The following is a 7033-nucleotide window of genomic DNA, read 5'->3' as shown; positions in this document are numbered from 1 at the left end:
CTATAGTGGCGTATATAACTGTAGAATGTTATGTTGTCTTGTTCTCTTCAAGTTTTCTTAGATATAAACAAATACTGCTAATTGTAGTGCCCTGAAACCTGTTTCTAGAATACTACTAACCTTCATCTGCTGCGCTAAAGGTCAAAACTTTGGAAATGCATTCACACGAACTTGTTTGAAAAGGCCTAAATAAAACAGCCTAAGGTTGACTTTGCCTAAGTGAGTTGCATTTTAGATCTAAGTCTTTTTTTTTAAATATTGAATACGGAAAAGTGTTCCATACACTTAAAGTTTTATGTATGATATCTTGTCGTGTCTAGGTGATATATTCAATAATTTTAGATTTATTATTATGATCCGAAGACCATTAGGCGGTGCCCTATAGTAATCACTCCGTCTTTTGGTGTGTCTGTCTGCCTGTCTGTATGTCCGTCTGTCGGTCTGTCCGTCTGTCAATTTGTCTATCTGCCTGCCCGTCTGTCAGCATTTCTTTGTCATAAAATAAGTGAAGATAGCCTCAACCGATTCCCATAATTTTATACACAGTGTTGACATTAATATAAGATAGGTCTAGTTTGATTTTTCTGAAAGGGAAGGGTGCGGTAAAGGTCCTATTTGGCCTAATCATTTACAGACATTTAAACTTTTGATTTCAGTTTTCAATTTCTCTGTTTCGAAATTGCGGTAAAAAAAAACTAGAAACAAGTAGTTTTTCACCAATGACGTCACAATTAATCAATTGTAATGTCCCAAAAAGAGCCTTCTGGACTCAGACTACAATAAGTTACAATGCATTTCTTTGTAATTTTAAAATTGAGTTAAAAGATTTGCATCGGTTAAACATGAAATAAATTTTACTGCGTATAGACCATTATTATTCAATAGAATATGCTTGTCCCAGCACAATCCATCTCTGATTTTTCTTTTGAGAGCCCTGAAAACATGCCAAGGTAGGATTTGAATCTTGAATAAATGGCGAAGGCTAATGTCTACCCTACTTCAGTGTGGCCAAATCACTACTTTCACTTTGAACAATAAATTGTTCTCACTGGTTCTGCTTATTTCAATAAATATACAACTTATAGTAACACTTAAATAGTAAATTTTTCAAAGAAAACTGTAGCAAGACTAGTATCTCAATTGTTTGTAAAACAATTGAAAGGTCTTTCCTGTTAAAGTGATGTTTTCGTAATGTACTTTGTACGACCTTTCATTTGATATACGACAAGCATACCTTCTGAAACTTTTCGCATTTTACACTTAATGACCCCATCCGCCTTAATTTTCGAGATCGGAAGTATGATATATGTAATGTAGACTTGATGATCTTTCATTTGATATGCGACAACGCCATGTTCTAGAAAGTTTGATTTTAGCACTTAATAACCCCATCCAACTTATTTTTTGAGGACAGAAATCTGATATTTGAAATGTACACGTTACGACCTTTCATTTGATATACAACAACCTTACCCTTAAAAACAAATTTATTTTTTGCACTCAATGACCCCACCCAACTCATTTTTTGGGGACGTCAATTTGATATTTGTTACCTGTTGTTAATTCAGAAATACATGCCTCCGCTCGCAAAATTTCAAACTGCATTATCTCTAAAACGACAATAGATATCTCAAATCTGTTAAATGATAAATGATCTGCAGTTGAAGGGCAACATTGTATAAAAATTTGGGACAATTCCAAAGTTCATCAAGGTCACAAGGAATCAGCAAATATATGATGCAATACCAAACTTGAAAACCCGAAATCGTAGAGACATGGGACTACCACCATTCAACTTAAGACCACTTGACCTTTCAAATGTCACAAGGTCAAGGTCATAGTACACTTTCAAGGTGAAGGTAAAATTTCAACATGACCTGACATTGACCTCAAATTAAAGGTCTTGAATAACTGATAATTTTTGCAGTTTTTAGTAGGTTGATATCTGTTACCATTTAAAATATATTCACACAATACTATACTTTTAAGAATTATCTTGATGTAACTTTTGAACAGACGGTCGGACATGTTTGAGCTTAATGTATAAAATGTAGAGCTTGTCGAGAGGAACATTTTATACACAGTATGTATGCAGCAAACTCTTCTCGTTTTCCTAATATGCAAGCTTGAAATTGCAGCGTAAATTTTTTTCGCACTCGGTGACCTTTGACCTTGGTTGCAAATTAAAGGTCACATGAATTAAAGATTATTGGTGAAGGTCCCAAGTCTCTACGACTTCCGGTTCTCGAAATAGATTTTTTTTTAAATTGTGCATAATTTTTCAAGGGAAATAACTCCTTATAAAGGTTGATATCAAAATAATTGTTTATGTTTATTAACATCGCCATCTGTTATTGTACATGTTGCCATTTTCAAATCGATTCTAGCTCTAACACTTTTGAAAAAATTGCAAATAAAAGAAATTGCTTCAAGGGGATATAACTCTCAAAAGGGAAGATGAAATCCTACGCAGCCTCATATGGTAATACATCATGATGAGATCTACCTATTGTCCACATAAAGTTTTGTTATCTTTAAAAACAATGAGGGGGGGCCATGTCGAAAAAAAACAATAAAAGGGAGATAACTTCTAAAGGGGATGATGAAATCCTTAACAGGGTCATCTGGTAATACTTCATGATGAGGTCTACTGATGGTCCATATTTGGTCTTGATAACTTTAACAGAAACGGGGGTAGGGCATGTGAAAAAAATGTTGGAAGAAAAAAAAGAAAAAAAAAAAAAGAAAAAGAAAAAGAAAAAGAAAGAAAAAGAAAAAGAAAAAGAAAAAAAAACATTAGAAAAACAATAAGGTCTTTCCTAACGGAGTGGAAAGACCTTAAAAACTCCGGAAGAAATGCCCCCATATAAAACTTAGGAACTAGGGGGAATCAATTGTGGTCTGGGGCCTTCTACTTGTTTCGTGAAAAATACATATAATTTTGTCTTTTCTACATAATTTTGAGCAACAAATATAGAACACATGGTAGTACTAACTTAACAATTTACACAAATGTTTGAACACAACACGGTACATGTTAATATTTCTGCAGTACTTGCATGTGCTCAATATTTCCCACTAACAAACAAGTATGAATATATGCTTACACATCTTTAAGTTCTAGGATTTCAAAAACAATTGATGTTTGGGTATAAAATTTATTGTCACTTTAAAGAATATTTTTTTGGAATTGTAGCGAAAACTTATTTTTTGTTTTAAAAAAAAGTCTCAAATTTTAAGAAACATATTTGTGTTTGATAGAAGTTTAGTAAAAAATTTTATTAGGCAACAATGCTATTCCAAATTTGATTTAAAAACGTTTGTTTAGAAACTTCTGTCATTACTGGTACCAAAAAGAAATTGATAAAATACTTATAGGTAAAGTAAGCCTAATTGATGTGAAACAAATTATAATAAAGTTTTTTTTTATATAAGTTATCGGCAGCCATATTAGAAATGGTCACCAAACCACATTAACAGTATAAGTGCTTAATTTAAACAAAACTTTCAGAATCTATTTATGGAGAACACATCCTGAATTAATTCCTGTTGTCAAAATGAATGAAAATAGACACCTTATGAACATGTAATGCTTTTTTTACCTCAGGATTAATTACCAAAAAAATAACAAACTATAGTTTACTGATTACATCTTTTAAAACGCCTTAACGCGGATTGTCATTTCAGATGAATGAACAGTACGTTTCATTTTGTATATTAACCTTTTATACCCATACTAGTAACTTAAAACTTTTGATACAGTAATCATAAATAAATACTATACTAATATGAGATGTAGACGTTTTATTTTTTAAATAGACATAATGATATTATTCACGCAATATGGTTATACAATATTAAATGTGCAATAAAATAACAGTAGGATCTTGTTGTGTTTCGTGATTAAGTATTCCCTCAAACTCGTCTATGCAACTGCATATTTACCAGAGGAAAAACGATTTTCTATTTTAAATGTTCATACGGTATAATAGAGAAGAAATGATATGGTGTATCAAATAAAGATACAAAAAACTCCTACATGCCTTTTGTTTGTATGACTCTTAACAGGACTCGGAAAAGAGAGGCGAAGGATAACAAAGGGACATTCAACTCTTAAGTCGAAAATAAACTGATAACGCCATGGCTAAAAAAGAAGAAGACAAACCGACAAACAACAGTACACAAAACACAACATAGAAAACCAAAGACAGAGTAACACGAACCCCACCAAAAACTAGAGGTGATCTCAGGTGCTCCGGAAGGGTAAGCAGATCCTGCTCCACATGTGGCACCCATCGTGTGTAATGTTAGTACAAACCTGGTGATAAGTCTAATTCGGTAGGTCACATTCTGGGAAAAGAGGACGGGATTGTAGTTACGACTTTTGGAACATATCCGTTGTCATCTGTCAAACGGATATTCCACAAAGGTCAACCAACTCGAGCTCTTGATGGCGTCCGTAAAATTTACGAAGGGACGATTTCAACTTCACCACTTGGAACTCTTGATTTAATAGCTTCCGTGTGAGTAGCAACCCTCTATTAAGGAAATCGTGATAGGAAATACAAGCCCTGGAATATCGTATCAACTGGGAATTACATATTCCCTATGCAGGTGCTGCTGGAATGTTGCTACGTAGAAATGAAAAGTTCACAATTGGGAGGCTGAAATCATCTCTTTATGTCGTAAAGTGTTGTTTTCAACCGACCATCATTGTCAATTTCTAGATGTATTCAAGATGTGAGGCCGACTTAACTGTATCTGTTATGTACATCAAGCTATCGGGGTTTTCGCTTTGGTCGTTCATGGTGCAGGTGGGTCCATGGGTGTGATTCGAACGCAAGAGGTGATTACAGTGTTGTTTTTATTTTGTTTACCCTTGTATTGATATGTAACTTAATTTGTACCTTATCGGGAAAGTGTATACTAGTATGGCATAACGTTTTTACTTACTGTATATACTATCAACTACAAAAGCCTTTTTGATGGCGTCCTTGTCATATTTACTATCAACTGCAATAACCTTTTTGTTGGCGTCTTTGTGAGATTTATTTGTTTGTTTGTTGGAATTTTTTTAGTCAGTTGTACACATCTGTCAGTGTGTCCTTTTGTCAACATGTTTTTGTTGTCATATAATAATTGTAGATTGCCTCGACCGATTCCAGTACTGTTTAAGTAAGGTGTTGTCAGTTACATACGGCAGATCTCTATTGATGTTTTTTAAGAAAAGGGTGCGGTAAGGGTTTTATTTTGCCCTTTTTACGAAGTTTAGATAAAGCAAAATTGATATCGCAATAAAATTCAGTTATAACGTCACGAAAAGGGCCTTCTATGTTATGAGATGAAAACGTAGAATTTTATCATTTCATATTTTTATATAGTTTTTAGACCTGCAAATATAGACCACATGCTGCAAGTACCAACTAAACACTTTATCAAAATATTTTTCTCTATGATCAACACTTTGCATGAATATATTTCTGTAGTACGTGCATGTGGTAAATTATTCTCACTAACACACATATAGGAAAAATATATGCATACTCATCTTTAACTTCTAGAATTTCAACATTAATTGATGTATATGAATAACATACATGTTCTATTAAAAAATGCATTGTCAATGTAAAAAGTTTTTTGTTTTAAACAAATCACAAATTTTGAGAAACATATTTTCGTCCTAGACTTAACAAAAATTATTATTTAGTCAACAAGCTATTCCAAATTTACTCCTGCAACACAATTTTGGTTAAAACATTTTTAAGAAACTTGTCTTTTATGCTGGGATTTAAACGAAAATTGAAATATAGGTAAACTATGTATAATTAATTACTGGTCTTAAAAAGTTAAACAAATTGTACAAAATTTTTTTTTTATATTTCTTTTTTTGCTAGAACATTTAGAAGAAGGTGTGATTTGCTTTTCCAATATCATTCATGGTGCAACATTTGTGGTAAATCTGAGTTTTGTTCAAAATCATAAAATTATGTAAAACATGTTTTCTGCTAGAATTTCAATAAAAATATTTTTGTTAAAAAATCAAATAGTTCGCGAAAGATCACGTGCCATGTTCTATATAGCTATTTTATACAATTCCGGTAGTAAAATTGTTTTGGTCGTCAGACATTATAGAAATGGCCGCCAACATACTTTAATAACCTTAGTGTTTTAAACGAACTAATCGTCTATTTATGGAGAACTCGACGTGAATTAATTCCTAGTGTCAAAATTAATGAAAATTGACACCCAATGAAAATGAAATGCTTTTTTACATCAGGAGCAATTACCCCAAAAAAGTACAAGCTATAGTATACTGAGTGTCTCTCCTGATATGTGTTAGCAGATTGTCATATCAGATGAACAGTGCGTTGTATTTCTTATATTTATCATTATACCCATGCTAGTAACCTAAAACTTTTGATATGTACTAATCCGAAATGTTGACGTGTTTTCATTTAAATAGAGATATTCACGCAATATTGTTATACAATATATAATTTGTAATAAAATAGGATCTTTCCTTTATTCAACATTGAATATTCCGTCAAACATGTTTATGCAACTGCATATTTACCAGAGGAAAAAAACTATTTCTATTTTAAATGAGTAATACGGTATGATAGAGAAGGGATTTGGTGTGTAAAATAAAGACACAAAACACCTACACACATATCACAACCCAAAGAAACTGCGCTTTTATTTCTGTTCTCCATCTCAAAGGCACAAGTAAGGCATGCATTCAACACGGACACAAAAGCTTTCGCGCCACTGCAAACATAAATACGGCCCTTAGCACTGGTTTGATCGGAGTTCTTTATATATCATTAAATGTTACAAACGTTGAGTGAGTATCCTTACAAATGAAAATTGCCCTGTGGTTGCGATATATTTATCCTTATCTTTTAAAAGTTTCAAACTGAAATAAATCGTAAACCTGACCCAAAAGATCAGTTAATAATGAACTGAAACTTCTCACTACAGTGTTCAACGAACAAAAGGAAGTAACATAACTTGTTACTTGGACTAGATATGA

This window comes from Mytilus californianus, unplaced genomic scaffold (assembly GCF_021869535.1).
Source record: "Mytilus californianus isolate M0D057914Y unplaced genomic scaffold, xbMytCali1.0.p SCAF_8, whole genome shotgun sequence".
NCBI lineage: Eukaryota > Metazoa > Mollusca > Bivalvia > Mytilida > Mytilidae > Mytilus > Mytilus californianus.
This window is presented reverse-complemented; position numbering follows the sequence as displayed.